Source organism: Puma concolor, chromosome F2, assembly GCF_028749965.1.
Source record: "Puma concolor isolate L17-30 chromosome F2, mPumCon1.1.hap2, whole genome shotgun sequence".
In the NCBI taxonomy this organism is placed as follows: domain Eukaryota; kingdom Metazoa; phylum Chordata; class Mammalia; order Carnivora; family Felidae; genus Puma; species Puma concolor.
In genome coordinates, this window is record NC_141684.1 from 33,453,326 (window position 1) to 33,468,828 (window position 15,503).

The 15,503-nt window shown below is 39.6% G+C and overlaps 1 protein-coding gene across 1 annotated transcript in view; it reads right to left on the reverse strand.

The window, feature by feature from the left end:
* LOC147571917 (uncharacterized) overlaps positions 1-15,503 on the reverse strand; it is a 300,496-nt gene that overhangs the window by 120,952 nt on the left and 164,041 nt on the right. The window lies entirely within an intron of this gene.

Consider the following 15,503-nt stretch of genomic DNA (forward strand, 5'->3'; position numbering starts at 1 on the left):
GCTGTACTGCCTGGAATGGTTCAGGAGTTGCTACGATTTTAAAGGCTTAAATTGATGTTAGAAATGGAGATTTCACAAAATAGAGGCAAACCAAAAAAGAGACAGGGGGAATTAATAAACAAAGGGGCAAAGGGAAAAAATATTTTCCTCCATTTCTAGTTGGAACTGCTATTTTTTACAGCTAACAGAAATATTTCAACACTTGAAAACCAACAAAATAGCTAGAATTCATAAGTCTGAGAAGGGGAAAAGAAAGCACTTCGCTAAAGTGAAGGAAGTTCAGCGTTTGCAATGTAATTCAAATTGCACTTGTAATTCAGGTCCTGGAATTAACCCACTCAACCAAAGCTTGAAAAGATTTAGATTTACTCAGACTAGCAACAATACAATACTCCCTTACAATTGCACAACCACCCTGTCTTTTGGTGATACATCCAATACACTCTAAATTATAATTCTAAAACTCAGTTTGTTGTGAAAAAAAAAAAAAAAGATCTGTGCATCATATCAGAGTCTGTCTTGTTGCAATTTAAAAGCAGGAGGGGGACCCACAACCCGTTTTAATCAGACTAGGGTAGTACCTGAGCCCTTCTTATAAACACTTTTTTAAAAATGACTTTGCCACAATTTTTAACTATAGAAAGGTGAATCTGGAATAGAATTCCTGTATTTTCAGCCCATTGACTACAATGAAAAGAGTAGCTTTCAAGGCATTGTGGTGTTCAGGGTACAAGTCAGGTCATCCAAGCTGCCATTTTATTTTTCCAAGGTTGATTCCACCAGGGATATATCTCATCAAAAGTGGGAGGACAAATAGGTTGGGGGAAATGGATTCGTGGCATGCATGTTTAGACTGCCTGTCCATGAAAGTTATTTGAAGCTTTTCCATGCAAGCCATTTAGGAAAACTCAGCCATTTTTACCCTTATCTAGTTTGGCAACAGTTCAAAGCACCCAGGAAAAGTTTTGTTTGTTTGTTTGTTTGTTTGTTTTTTAAAGGAAAAAAACCAATTGTCTGCCAAGCCTTTTATAATTTTTTTTTTCAACGTTTATTTTATTTTTGGGACAGAGAGAGACAGAGCATGAACGGGGGAGGGGCAGAGAGAGAGGGAGACACAGAATCGGAAACAGGCTCCAGGCTCTGAGCCATCAGCCCAGAGCCCGACGCGGGGCTCGAACTCACGGACCGCGAGATCGTGACCTGGCTGAAGTCGGACGCTTAACCGACTGCGCCACCCAGGCGCCCCCAAGCCTTTTAAAGGGCAGTTCTGAGTTCCTCATTTTTAATCATGGACATTGTCTGACAGTAACAAACAAAATGTAGGTAAACCTTATGATATTTTATAAACAAAAAAAAAGTGTAAAATTTTAGAGCCAGGTCCTAAATGGAACATGAGTTTTTTTCACTTCACCAGCACACAAAAAGAGAGAAAATGTCCCAATATTAGTGAAAACAATCAGGCTGGTACTCACATAACAGACACACCAGTCAAGTTAGAAATGCAGAGGCAATATTTTGAACTACATATTGCAGGTTTTTGTTTTTTATTTTTTATTTTTAAGAAGAATAGCAAGGCTGGGGCGCCTGGGTGGCGCAGTCGGTTAAGTGTCCGACTTCAGCCAGGTCACGATCTCGCGGTCCGGGAGTTCGAGCCCCGCATCGGGCTCTGGGCTGATGGCTCAGAGCCTGGAGCCTGTTTCCGATTCTGTGTCTCCCTCTCTCTCTGCCCTTCCCCCGTTCATGCTCTGTCTCTCTCTGTCCCAAAAATAAATAAACGTTGAAAAAAAAAAAAATTAAAAAAAAAAAAAAAAAAAAGAAGAATAGCAAGGCAGCATTTTCAGGATATTCTAAAAAACTGGTATTTGATAGTATAAGATACCTTCACCTTATAAATCAGTTCTTTGCTGGAGAAAAAGACCTCTAATTTTACTTCTTTAATCTTATGCAAAGCAGCATAGTTCCATATTTATTTAGCTTAGTGCTTTCTTTCTATTTAAAACATTTACTAACCAGAGAGACCTCAGTGACATGTAAATTTCATTTTCTATGCCCTGTAGATTAAAATACATCTGTTTCAGCCATCATTCAGGAAAGAAATAATTTTAATAGTTCATTTTATTAAAAAAAGATTTATGTCAGCATTCTGTTATGACAAGAGAAGGCAAGTGGCTTGCACATAATACTAAGAGGTGGCTTTTCTTCTTCCAGAATTTTATCCAAACTGAACAGAACTGAGCCCCTAAAATATGTGACAGGAGCTACGTAACTGCCTCCTGGTATATTGTTGCTGATAGTGATTCCCTGAAAGAGCAGGTAAAGTGTTCTTTGTTGAGTTTAACCTGCGATGGTCTGGTATTTGTATTATCCCATAGTTAAAATAATAGGGCTCATTCCAGTGGGCTTCTCTCCTGCAGTAAGGCAACATATTTAGGGATGCATTTTTTAATCTGGCCTCTAACAAACTTTCTTTGCTTCTACTTCTGTGCAGTGCAGTTTAAAAGCAAATGATGTTTATATAAGAAGTCCAGAATATAGAAACAGAAAGTAGATTAGTGGTTCTCTCTGGCTAATAGTGGAGGGCGGCGGGGGGGGGGGGGGGGGGGGGGGGGTGTAGTTGTTCAGGGAGACAATTGAAGAGTAAAAAGGGAATGACTGCTCATAGGTCCAGGGTTTTTTCTTGAGGTGATGAAAATGTTCTAAAATTGATTGTAGAGATGGTTGTCCAACTCTGTGAATATACTAAAAACCGTTGAATTATACACATTAAGTGGGCGAATCACATGGCACATGGATTATATCCCAATAAAACTGTTATGTTACAAAACAAACAAAAAGGAACCCCATCCCAAGGCCAGGTCCCTGAAAAAAATTAAGTCTTGCTAGGTGGGGAGACAGATGTGTAAACACATAATTAGATCCACAAGTTGATTAATAGGAACCCACAAAAAATAAAATGCTTTCTCAAAGGGCTCTCTGCCTGGGAGACTCCCTTGTAGGAGAGAGGTTGTTTGAACAAAATCTCAATATTAGGGGTGACAGAGGAAGGGTTTTCCTGATGGAGGGAATGGTGTATACAAAAGTGGGAGGGCAAAGAGGCAGGAGAAAGCTTTAGGCTGCTTCAAAGATAAGAATATTTGAATTCTAAGGAGTCAGTACCTGAGAAGAGGCTGAGGGTGTCAGAAAAGATTTGTAAAAAGGAATAGCCTGAATGCTTCTATCTTTGTTTAAAGTTACAAAAGGAAGCAAGCGAAAGAATTCACATTCCTAACAGTTGAAGGTTAATGATAAAGGCATCAAATTGTAATTAGGTGCTTATTTTCTTTATTATCTTGTTCTAATTGCATATTCTATACATGAAAATTAGTAGCCTCGGCTTATGTTTATGCGTAGGTATTTGAATAAAGAGTTCTATTTGTCTTCAAATGGATTATTAATACTTAAGTGGGAAAAGCCTGTCAAATTGTTTCTTTCTTTCTCTTGGAAGGTGAACCGCTTACCCACACCCACAGTGAAGTTGGCCACTTGAACCACGAGACCACACATGAAGCACCACAGTCTTCTCCCCAGCAGCATATAAAAAACATAAACAGCCCACCAAGCCCCAGCCTAACACATCCAACGCAACGACCTGATGGCAAATGCTATTTTAACCTTTTAAAATCAACTTCCAAAGGGGCACCTGGGTGGCTCAGTCGGTTAAGCACCCAACTTCGGCTCAGGTCATGATCTCACGGTTTGTGAGTTTGAGCCCCATGTCGGGCTCTGCATTGACAGCTGAGAGCCTGGAGCCTGCTTCGGATTCTGTGTGTGTGTCTCTCTCTCTGTCCCTCCCCTGCTCGTTCGCTCTCTCCCTCTATCTCAAAATTAAACATTAAAAATTTTTTTAAAAATAAAATAAACTTAAAAAGAGAAACAAAATCTGTGAAGAAACGTCTTCTGCAACAGCAAAACTCAAATGACCATGATGATATATGGAAAGAATTTTAACACCCAGACTGGAAAGGGTTGAATGCATGTAGATCACTTCAGTGTGGAGACTTACATACGTCTGGCTCATCTCAGGTCCTGGAGAACACCAGCCCAGGGATGCTGTGAAATACAGAACTATCCTTCACTCCAAAGCCTTTGTTTGGGTCAGAATCTTCCCACTTTCCATCTCCTTTGCCTCCTACTCATATTCTGTTTCTCCACACTGGGAGGAATGAAAAGACGCACATACAGAAGCAGAAGCTCACATACTGTCAAAGGCTGCTCATGAGCCAGTCCTGTGCTAAGAGCATTATTCCTGGTCCCTGTACATGAAGTTTCACTTCTTTTTTTTTTTTTTTTAAACATTTATTTATTTTTGAGAGATGGAGACAGAGCATGAGCAGGAGAGGGACTGAGAGAGAGGAAGACACAGAATCCAGAGCAGGCTCCAGGCTCTGAGCTGTCAGCACAGAGACCCATGTGGGGCTTGAACCCACAAACTGTGAAATCATGACCTGAGCCCCAGTAGGACGCTTAACCGACTGACTCACCCAGGCACCCCAAAGTTTTACTTCTTGAAAGCAGTTAGCCACCCACGACATGTCTTTGTCATTGGGTACTCATACCAAGCAACTTCTCATTCATCCTTCAGCAGGCCAACAAGATAGGCACAACTATTATCAACACAAATATACAGATGGGGAAAATGAGGCTGAGCTAGACTAAGGAGCTTGTGTGGGATCAGACACATCAAAGTGCAGATCCTGGACTGACGCCCGAGTGCCTCTTGAAGCCCTCTCGAATTCTCAACCACATCACTGTCCTGCTCATTACCCAGAAAGCCCAGGCTTCATGTTGACACAAGTGGGGGAGAGGGGCAATAGGAGGGGAAGAAACCCCAGTGAGACTAAGAGGCAGAGAGGTAAGAGGCAGCCAGACACTGCAGGCTGCAGGGTGACTATAGGGGGAACTAGGAAACTAAATGACACTCCTTGCCTGATTTCAACTGGGCACCATCATTCATGCCTATCTCCAAACTTTCAGGACTAGAGAAGCTGGGATTTCTTTGTCTGCTGTGGTTAAAAATTGGCATTGCTTCTCCAGTGCTGTCCCTTCCTGTCTGAACAGAGTCTTTTCTTCAATTGATGTCATCATTCCACAAATATTTATTGAGGCCCTACTATGTGCTGAAGTCTCTTCTAGGCGCTAACAATACAACATTGATTTAAAAAAAAAAATTGCTGTGATGTATCTTACTTTCCATGGTGTTAGATAGATCACATGCAAGCAAACAAGAAAATTAATATCTCATCCTCTCAACTGCTCCTGAGTCACAGTCACTACCTAAAACTGTCATGAATTATTGGAAGCTCTGATAAAGGCTCAAGGCTTGAGCTTTAAAAAGGAAATATGCTTTTTAAAAAAGATCTAGAATCAGGAATGCCAGGGTGGCTTAGTTGGTTGAACCTCTGACTCTTGATTTCAGCTGAGGTCATGATCCCAGGGTCATGGGATCAAGCCCTGCATCGGGCTCTGTGCTGACAACACAGAACCTGCTTGGGATTTTCTGTCTCCCTCTCTCTCTGTCCCTTCCCCACTTGCACTACCTCTCTCTCTGTCTCTCAAAATAAATAAATAAACATGTTTTTAAAAAAGATCCAGTCAAATTATAAAATCTGTGCTCAGGAATCTTTGTCGACGATCCCATAACAGGGCTATGATGTTAGAGTCACCTTTAACCATTACATGGATCTATTCGTTTTTAAAAGATGACGGAAGAGCCACTTCTCATGAATTACTAAACCCAGCTCTTCCCATTTACGCACACAGACTCAGACAGTCATCATCTTTCATAGAGTCAAACAGATTACAAAAGCATCATCTGTTTTTGCTTTTCCTTTCAGATCAGTTAGCTTATTGATCTCAAATGGAAGACAATTGATCTATACTTTTTCCCATCATTAGAGCATTTAAATTTGCCAGTCTTCTAACAGTTGAGAGGTACTGAACATGCATAACTCAATTTCTAAAAAATTCTTTTCATAGTGAAGCGACAGCCATCCCAGCCCTAAAATGGATGATGTCAGTATTTCAGTAAGTGATATATGACCAACTCTGAGAAAAATTTGATAATTAGAGTGCAGATGTGGAACAAGTTTGTATAAATCGTTTCTCACAAAACAGAATAGAAAAGTCTGTTTATCATGAGGTAGACAGGATTTATATTCTTTTCTATGTGATAGTCATAAAAAGAATGCTTTTCTAAATGTATAGACAAAGGAGTCTGATGATCTTCTATACAACTATATCTATTGTCAGTAAAGATGAAAGAAAATTGGAATTTACTTAAAAACCAGATTTGCTAAATTTCAGAGCCCACATAAGTATAAGGTTAAGAAACCTTTTCTTGGTCACTCTCACCCTCCCCCACCTCACTCTCACTTAAAGGTAAATTTTAATGGAAAATTGCAACTAAGAAAAGATGCCACAAATTCATTTTTCTTACACAGCAAGATGGACGTTTCAAAAAATAAGAGCATATTTTTTGAATGAACAAGGACCTACTCAAGAAGCTGGACTTATATAATGAAAGAGCAAATTCAATGAAATAAGGTTATTAACTTATTAATACTTTAGTAAAAGATTAAAGAGTTGCTTTTGAAATTTTACAAATCAATTACTTGCAGTTAAATTTTAAACCAGTCTTATAGTCAAAATCAAACTTTTTTTTTTATACACTGAGATCAAAATCCAACTGTTCATGTTTAGAACCAATTAAGTTCCATTTTGAAGGCACAAGAGATATTCTTGCTTTTTTAAATTTAAAGGTGTTTCATTAAATGATACTTTAGGCAGCTTTTCCTATTTTCAATAAGTTACATTTGCTAAAAGCCATTATGAGAACACATTTGTGATAAGAAGACATGTATCTCAATTGAAGGCTCATTTTACTGAACAGATCAGAGAAAAGTCAAAACATCTACCCCATAGTTGTATGCTTTTGTTTCTATAAATGTAAATGTCTTTGAAGTAAGTTCTTGAGGGATTTTAGTTAGATGATGACACAATTATTTCTAACCAAATAGACTGAAAAATCTGCAACAACCCTAACTCATAGGCTTTGTGTTTGGGGATCAAAATAAAGTCTAATTTCACTCCATTAAAAAATCAAGTACAGTTAGCCAACTTTTTAAACAATAGTTAAAAATGTATTGAACTTCTTTTCTCTCTCAGGTACAATGGTGCACACCTTGCACTTCCTCGCTTAATCTTCACATTTTTATCATCATTTTTCAGCTGAAATACCCTGGGGGGGGGGCGGGGGTAGCAAATCACCCCAAGGTCATCCAGCAAGTAAAGGGCAGCACCCAGGTACAAGCAAAGTCATTCTGATTCCACAGACTGCACCGTTGACTATTGACCTATATTCTCCTGTGAGCAAATGGAACTCGCTAATTGTCTTTATTATTGCCTCTTTGTCAAAATAGACCAAATACGAACCTTCTGTTTATCAAAAAACTCACTCCAGACATTCTTATAATTTAGGAAGGAGAGTTAAAATTTATGACGGCCCCCACCAAAGCAATTGACAAAAATGTGAACCGAGGCTGAAATATAGAATTTGCATCTTAAAAGATCATTAAAAAAAAAAAAAAGATGAAGAAGAAGAAGAAGAAGAACAAAGGCTATTAATTTTAAAAGTGAGGGTAATTTTTTAAACACCACCATGATAGCACTTAATTTCTCTTGTTCCTAGCTTTGGGCTAACACAACATACTGTGGTGATATTTGGGGTTTGTGCTTCAGAAATTTCCATGGACACATTAGCTTAGATGGTTTCATTACCCACCCTCATTATTAAGTAGCATTCAATTACTGAGTGTTGTAATGCCAGAGAGAATAAAAGAGAGACAAAATCTCGGTAAGATCTAAGGGTGAAATGGCATTTTTATATTGCTATAAAGATTACTTAACTCTAGTGCGATACTAATGATCATTTCTGTGACTAAAAACATCCCCTTATGATTAATTATGTAAACTCTCATCATTTCAAGCCTAATAAAGACTTTAAAACATTTTTCATGCATCTTGTATTCCTAGCATATTTTTTTCCATTTACCCACATAAGAATCAACCCTAAGAATTAAAGTAACTATTTTCCATTACATTAAAAGGGGGTATCATGTGGCAGTTCTAGGGTATGTTTATATATATATATATATATAAGCACACACACACATACACACACACACACAATTCATGTAAATATATGTGGGGAGTGTTTAATATAACTTAATCCATATGGGGAGAGAAAAAGGTTGTATTTTTTAAAAGTAAATGTTGACTTATATTCATGTTTCTGTAAAAGGCATAATTTCTCATACTGGAAGGAATCTCTCAGTAATCAAATACTTCTAAATCGGATATATTTGAAAACTAGATTATACAATAAAACTCACCTTTGAAAGTTAATCACTGCTTCGTATCATCAATAAAATTGGGGGGAAGGAGTCTATTGTTCAAAAAGAAGGGATTGTTATGATAGAATATAAGGCAGCTGTTAAATGTGAGATTATACATAAATGCCTAGGAATATATGGAAAGATACAATAGCATTCTGTGAAAATAAAAGTCATAAAGCAGTGTGTACAAAATGACTCCTATTTTTATAAAAAATTTACATATGTACATACCCATAGACCTTTGATTGAAGGGTACACACAAAGCAGGCATTTAACAGTTTATGTCTATGTAGGAGGAATACAGACAGTTTTAAAAAAATTGTTTTGAACCTATCTGCATTTACTAGAATTCTTCTCTTTAGTGAACATGGTTTACTTTTGTTTAAGAGAAAGAAATATAAGGACAAACATGCAAGCAAACGAAAGTATCCTCCCTTGATGAAATGACCACTCTGAATCTGAAATCTGAGACATTGTTTGGCCAACACTTCATCCTCACAAAATTTGGTTCAGGGTTCTACCCAAATGACAAAGCCCCTGCTTCAGCCACAACCAGGCCCGCCAGCCTATTTCTCTGGCCGGACAGGCAGAGTGGAGACAGACCACTGACAGTGAGCCTCTGAGCGTTTGCCTCCTTGGCAGCTCTTGGAGTAGGAGCTGTGACAGGGGCAGGTGAAGGCGGTAAGAAGTGAAGTCCCTACCATTCTTTATTATGCAGCTTTGAAGAAGCTGGAGAGCAGAAGGTAAAGTGGGAGAGCAGAGACAGCCCCTGCCCTCGACTTCACGCGGGTTCAGATGTGCCACCAGTTTGAACGTGGGGTCCTCGAGATTGCTGTGCGGGCCTTCAGCCTGGGTCACCACAGGCATTTCCTCCAGCATGATGCTCACAGTTTACAATTTTCTTTTCTCTCTCTTCCCTGCTTGCCCTCCAACTGGACCCATCTGAAAATACAAGAGTCTCTATCTACGTGGAACAGGAATTTAGTTTTCCGAAATATAGTTCTGGGCACCTTCTGAACAGAGACTGGCAATAATCCCAAACTGCATGCTTTATTATGTGGGCTTTATTTGTGTTTCTTATGAAATGAGCTGAGACACTCAAACTCATTTCAGATAGCAGCCAAAGCTAAATGGCCACATTGTCCCCAGATAGAAGGTCAATACGTCACAGGCAAGACTGTCCAGCTACTGAGTTTTCTTGAAAACTTAAACATGAGGACAGGCTACTTTAGTCACCGTTCTCAGCAAGCTGAGGATTTTTATTCCTGAATGGCATGACTGCCTAGACAAATAGAAGAGAAAGCAAAGGCTTTTACTTCGTATGTCTAGATTCTTCTATGAGGTCAACATGGGATTAAATATAAAAATCACTTTGGAATTTCATTGTGAAAAAAGAAGGACAAAAAGCATTAGCTTTCTTTCACTGCTACAGTTTTTACATATAAAGAGATCGAAACTGCTTACTCTATGGAAATCAAACAGTTGGGTTCACTTGTTGGCTGCTGTAGAGCAATTTCTAGTGAGGATTTCCTCTTTTAATCAGTTATAAAGTATAATGACAGTCTCCACAACCAGCCACACCCTGTGGGGGCAATGGGAATAAACACTGGTAGCTTCTGCCAGAAATAACCACCAGATTAATAGCACACAGCCTGCCTGTCGGGGGCTCTTCACCTCCCTGGGACCCCAGATGAGAAATTAATTAAGCTAATATATTTAAAACTAAATCCATTTTACTCCAAATTACCATCCCCAAAAAGTTCAGCCAAAAAAAATGTGAAATGCCAAAATTGTAAACTTGTATTATGTGTATTCAGACCCTGGGTAAAACAGATTCAAAGAAAGAAAACCTGAGATAAAGAAAACCAGCAAGCGATGATTGACTCAAGATCCCCATCTAGTGACGCTATGCTGAATAGCAGGTTGTTTGTTTGCATTTCTGGTTGGTCTAATGAATTAGGCATTTACATGTTTCATTGTTCAGAAGTGAGATGTTTCCTCTTATTATGTCTTTTTAAAGAGTATCCTTGGGAACAATTTAGCCCCTTTTCACAATTATGGTGGTTCACTTCTGAGATTGTTCATCTGTTTTCCAGAGTCTGGTCTCTCTAGATTCACCATTGATTCTCTAACTCTTGTGGTACCTGATCAAAGAGGTACTTGACACGAGTTTAAAGGCATCTGAGTAAAATTGCATAGTACATGTTGCATGTAAAAGTACATATGGTAGTCAGACAACATATACTTTATGTCAGGATGTCTATGTGGCCCCTTGTCTATAGTGGTTAAAGAAAAGCATAGGGGCGCCTGGGTGGCGCAGTCGGTTAAGCGTCCGACTTCAGCCAGGTCACACGATCTCGCGGTCCGTGAGTTCGAGCCCCGCGTCGGGCTCTGGGCTGATGGCTCAGAGCCTGGAGCTTGTTTCCGATTCTGTGTCTCCCTCTCTCTCTGCCCCTCCCCCGTTCATGCTCTGTCTCTCTCTGTCCCAAAAATAAATAAACGTTGAAAAAAAAAAAAAAAAAAAAAAAGAAAAGCATAGACCGGATTAAAATAAGTAGTTTCAATGACATGAACCAAAGAAATTCTCCCACATCAGATCCAAAATGTACATACTGCATGAATCCATTATATGAAGTTTAAGAACAGACAAAAACAATCAATGGTGATAGAAGTCAAAATAGCTGACCTTTGGACGGATTGGGGGTTAGAAGAGGTAACTGGCTTAAACAGGGTGCCAGAATGTCTATACCTTCATCTGGATGGTGCTTACATAGGTGTGTGCATATGTAAAATACCCAACAATACATTTATGATCAATGTAATTTAATTCATTTTATACATTTACTATACTCACAATATATCACAGAAATATTTTTTTTAAATGAGGCTCCATACTGTTATTTTATCCTAATCCTGAGAGATAACACAAACAGGATAGCATAATACATCTGAAGTCTAATCAGAGCCAAGACTCACACAGACTTCTTATGGATACTCAGGAACTTAGGTAAGACGTCCACTATCTACCAAACCCAAATATCATTAAGGGTTTGGGATCATGTCATTTCCATAATGCGACTGAAAATTTTAGGACAACCTCTTAGCCGAGATTTTAAGCAAACAAAGAGAATCATATCCATCATTGTTTTCAAAGGCGCAGGGCCCATTTGCTGTGAGGAACTATGAGAACGACTTATGATAGTCACCGCCTAGGACAAAGGGTAGAAATAAGGCAAGGTGGGCACATTTGCCACGTGGCCACCACAAACACATCCTGCCTGTGTCTCTTAGAATGTGTGCTCTTAGAACTTGTAAGACATGGCATGTTAGGGCTGGTAGGAAACTTCGAACGTCCCAGCTCATGTCCATGTTCTCCAGGAAGATCCAGATGGGGTTGTACACAGTCAGAGTCACATGAATAGTGAGTGACAGAGCTACACCTCCACCCAGTCTTTCTGACTTCTCATCTTTCTCATTCCTAGGGTCCCCAAATCTCCCTAAAGCATGGTAAGGGGAGCACAGTCCAAGGCCTCCAAAAATCTTTACAGCTGCTTTCAGAAATTACTATTTCTGCAAAAAATCCTCATTTTTCTTCCAAACTATTATCTTCTTGCCTTCCTTCATTCCTTCCTCCTTTGATTCTTCCTTTCTTTCTTTATTTCCTCTCAGATTTTCACCTTTCTTTTTTCCTCTCTTTCTCCATGGTATACTTACTTACAACTGGAGTGTTCATTTCAGTTGGCTTATCAACAGTTAGGGAGCAGTTTGAAATTCAGACCATAGGTTCCCAGATTTTACGTCTGAATTACGCTCAAGGGTGACGCTGCCCCTGCTGTCTCTCCCTGACCCAGGAAGGACAGGTTTGTGCCACAAGCAGAGCCAGACAGACATTCAACATTTCATAGGCTCAGTTTCCCCAGGCAGTGCGAAAGCAGCTTCAGCATTGACTATCAGGAAGGAGGAAAGACAAAGATCCCGAGATGGAGCGGTTGTTGGTGCTTTATCTTATAAAGCTCTACAATTCTGATCCTAATGAGGTGCTTAGCATTGACCCTATTCCCAGTTTTCAAGCCCCATTTGAAAATGCCTGCTAAATCCAAGACGGTCTTTTCCTTCCACAACATGTCTACACCCCAAACAATCGACAAAAGGTCATTTGTAGTCTCATGCGTTCTCAGAAGTCTGTAAGAGTAATGACCCATCAGAACAAAAAAAAAATGTTATAATGGTTGGTGCCAAACAATTTTGGAGCAAGTTGAATTTACAAAGCTGCTGGAAAAACAGCATATGACAGATTCACCACCGACAGTATCTTTAATGCAAAGACGTTACTGAACTCCTCCATTGGGCAGAACTTGGATTTTAACTGCCCTGGGAGTTCAGAGAAGAGAGAAAATACAGCGGGGGGAGGGAATAAGCTGAGCAGGGCAAGGAGGGAAGGACCTTGGAGGTCACCTGGTCCAACACCCAGAGCACTTAAATAAATATAAATATGTAATAATTCACGCTTATTCTAAAAAAGTTTGACAGGTAATTCATTTAAGTGAAAAAGGAGAACATAAAATCACTGTAATCATTTTATTGTCACTCCTGCCCTAAAACGCCTATCTTTAATAGTTTGGTGTAGCCAATGAGATACCACCTTACACCAGTCAGAATGGTTAGCAACTAAAGGCAACAACAGAGGTTGGCGAGGATGCAGAGAAAGAGGATCTCTTTTGCATTGCTGGTGGAAATGCAAACTGGTGCAGTCATTCTGGAAAACAGTATAGAGGCTCGTCAAAAAGTTAAAAATAGAACTACCCTATGACCCAGCAATTGTACTACTAGGTATTTATCCAAGGGATACAGGTGTGCTGTTTCAAAGAGGGACATGCACCCCAATGTTCACAGCAGCACTATTGACAACAGCCAAAGTATGGAAAGAGCCCAAATGTCCACTGACAGAAGAATGGATAAAGAAGATGTGGTATATGTATATAATGGAGTATTACTCAACAAACAAAAAGAATGAAATCTTGACATTTGCAACTACGTGGATGGAACTGGAGGGTATTATGCTAAGTGAAATTAGTCAGTCAGAGAAAGACAAATATAGGACTTCACTCATGTGAGGAATTTAAGATACAAAACATAAACATAAGGGAAAGGAAGCAAAAATAATATAAAAACAGGGAGATGGGACAAAACATTAACAGACTCTTAAATACAGGGAACAAACAGGGTTGCTGGAGGGGTTGTGCAGTGGGGGCTAAATGGGTAAGGGGCATTAAGGAGGACACTTGCTGGGATGAGCACTGGGTATTACACATAGGGGATGAATCACTGGAATCTACTCCTGAAATCATTATTGCACTATATGTTAACTAACTTGGATGTAAATTTAAAAAGAAAAAAAAAAGAGACCTCCAGACTTCTGTCTGCCTACGCATATGCATATTTTTTAATTTTATTGATACTAGTATATATTCCAAGTATACAACATGATGATTTGATATACAGATACATTATAGAATGATTACTGAGACCAAGATAAGGAACACATCCAACACCTCACATGGTTCCTGTGTAGTGAGAACCCTTAAGATCTGTTTTCAACAACCTTCAAGTGTGCAATATTGTTATTAATTTCAGCCATGCCATACATTGGATCCTCAGCTTCTTAGCTCTATGCATATTTTTAATTCATTCATACCTAATATGCTGACTCTAAGCTGGTTTTATTACTTAGCAATATATCTTAAACACCATACTATGCTAATAAATATAAAGCTGCATAGTCATTGCGATGTCCATATCATATCTCCGTATTTGTTTGCATATAGATTGTGGATTGGTACATGTATGCTCTGTAATTTATTTGCTTTACTCTTTATTAATGTGTGTGTGGTTTCTAATGTTTCACTGCTATAAACAAACCTGGGATTAGCCTCCTCGTACATAAATGTTTTTGTATCTGTCTGATCCCTCCCTTTGGATAAATTCCTAGAACTGCTGACTCAAAGGGAAAACAGACCATTGACATTTGGATCCATGGTACCAAAGTGCCGTCCTGAAGAAACTGGACAATTTATATTCCTACCAGCTTTCTTCACCAGCACTGGGTATTATCATTTCTTTTCTTATCTTTGCCAATCCGGTCGCCCTAAAACAGTAACTGTTGTTTTAATTTGGGTGTAATTCCTTGGGAATATTTTTCATTTGTAGGCACTTTTGCCAACTGTTCTACCTGCTTCTGACTAGTAAACTGATCTGTATTCATTTTCCCCATGACTTTCTCCCCTCATGCTGGATGAAATGTCTCTGGGGAAATTTCTATTTGATTACAAAGCTAGTGAAGTTGTCTCCAAAGTACCCCCTACTGGTTCTGCTACCCACAACAATGCCAGAAATAACTGTTTGTGTCCTTCCTGCAAATGAAGTCACCTCAAGCTTTGCCAGACTGAGGAACAGAAGGTTTCCCACATCAGAGAAGTGATTCTTGAAGGGTTGTGAAAGAGGAGTGGCCCATCATGGGGCTGGAGTGGCCATCCTTCCACTGCCCCCACTTGTTTCAATGATCACTGAATATTACTTCACAAACTGATGATTTGTTTAAACTGAACTAGATTTTGGCTTTGAGCACGCTTTACAAGGCAGAAACTTAACCTGCCCCTACCTCACTGGGTCTAAATTGAGTTGGGTGAGGAGGGTTGTCTGCAGTATTCAGGGCTGGGGGCAGGAGTGCCTCAGGCCTCAGCCTCTGACACCTACATTGTCACTTGTGTAGATGCCCTCCTCTCCATCAGTTATCAGTCCACATAGCACAAAGCTGCCTCCTCCATGCTCCTGGCTGCAAGGATCCTTGAATCTGATGGCCTCTGGTGTCCTGTCTGAGCTACTCTGTTAGGAACACCTACTTACCCAACACTCCAGGCTGCACTCTTGGGGACCCTGCCTCGGGTCCTCTCAGCACAGGACATCATTATACTACCCCTTGTCAAGTGGAGGCACAAGAAAGTCTTGTCTGAGGGCACAGGCCATCTCTACTCTCACATTCCTCCAAACAGATAGGAATTTCATGAACACACC